Genomic DNA, 1,776 nt, shown 5'->3' with positions numbered 1-1,776 from the left:
GATGGTTATAATTGAGATGTGTTGACTTATGTTTGACATGTTATTTTCCTGCTGCTGGTTATCTATTTTTTTTCTCCTGAGTTTGTTTGCCTTATTTGGTGGGTTCTTTCCATTCGCATACATGGAGTTGTGCTCATTTTGATCCCTTTCTAGAGTATCTTTTAGTAGTCTGTGTAGGGTTGGCTTGGATGTCATGAATTTCTTTAGTTGTTGTTTGTCATGGAAGTATTTCACTACTCCATTAAACTTGAAAGAGTTTTTCAGGGTATATCAGTCTCAGTTAGAATTTGTTTTCTTTCTTTCTTTTTCTTTTTTTTGTGGAACCGGGGACTGAACTCAGGCCCTTGCACTTGCCAGGGAAGCACTTATTCCACTGAACCATCTCCCTGGCCCCTAGAATTTGTTTTCTTGCAAAACTTGTAGTACTCTGCTCCATGATTTTCTTGACTTGCTTGTGAAGAGAAATCTGCCATTATTCTGGTGGGTTTTCCTTTAAATGTGATCTATTTCTTTTCTCTAGCAGCTTTTACTATATTGTCATAGTGCTGAATTTCTGGGATCTTGATTATTGTATGTGTGGGTGTGGTTTTAATTAGATTGATGTTATTTGGAGGTCTATGTGCCTCAGTTATCTAAATGTCAGATTCTTTCTCCATATTTGGGAAGTTTTCTGCTATTACTTCTACCCGTATTGTTTTTATATCATTTGTATTGACACCTTCTTTTTCATTGATGCCTATTAGTCTTACACTGTTCATCTTTGTATTGTTTTGCAGCTGTTAATTATTATTTCCTGCATTCTAGTTGTTTTTAGATCTTTCCTTACCATTTTACTAGTTGCATCAGTTATCTTTAAGGTCTAAAAATCTGTCTTCACTTTCATTCAGATAGTTTTGACAACTATTGAGTTTTTAATCTCTTGAATATTTCTGTGAATTATCTCTTTGAATCTGCATCATGCATTCTTGTTCTTTTCTATATTGCTCACTCAAGGTTTCCATCATTTTTCTATTCTTTATTTTTCCCCAGGGACTTCTTTATAAATAGTAATTCTTTCACTATAGTTATTTCTTTTTTTACATCAGAGATTATTTCTGATCTGATTTCCTCTAAAGTGTTTCTTTACTTCATACGCTATTATTTCAGAGGTTTCAGGTGTGTGACTTCCAATTTCTTCTATGCTAGTGTCTCCTGCATTTGTTCTCGGTGAGCTTGGGACCTGAGAATGCATTTTGCTCCTTCTCTTTCTCATTTTGTATAGCACTGTCTAAAATAACTTTGTATAACCAACTACTATTCACAATCAAAAAGGAACAGTCAACAGTGCTTTACCTAACCGATATTTTCTCTGTAAATTAAATTATTTACACTCAGTTATTCAAAGCTCCTGTTAAGAAAAGTTCTTCAAACTTTTTCTGGGGCCAGATAGCTCAGAAAAATAAAGCACTTGACTGGAAAATGCAAGGTCCTGAGTTCAATCCCTGGTACCGCAAAAAAAAAAAAAAACCTTTTTCCAACACTTAAAACATTTCATATGCTATCCTTCACATCATTTTAAGTTAGCCAAGTGGGATAATATCATAGATATCTATATATAAAATGGTTTGGGTGGATTCTACTTTATTTTTTTCCATAATTTTATTGAGAAACAAATACCAATGAGAGAACTTCAAATTCGATTAGTAGCACATTTTCAATGATTAATACATTGCATATTGTTGTCTTAGTGGTTATTCATTGTACAAGAGGTAGACACGTAGTCGTATTTAAAAACAC

This window comes from Octodon degus, unplaced genomic scaffold (assembly GCF_000260255.1).
Source record: "Octodon degus isolate 3935 unplaced genomic scaffold, OctDeg1.0 scaffold00003, whole genome shotgun sequence".
NCBI lineage: Eukaryota > Metazoa > Chordata > Mammalia > Rodentia > Octodontidae > Octodon > Octodon degus.
The sequence above is the reverse complement of the archived record's forward strand: the minus strand, read 5'-3'. Positions refer to the sequence as shown.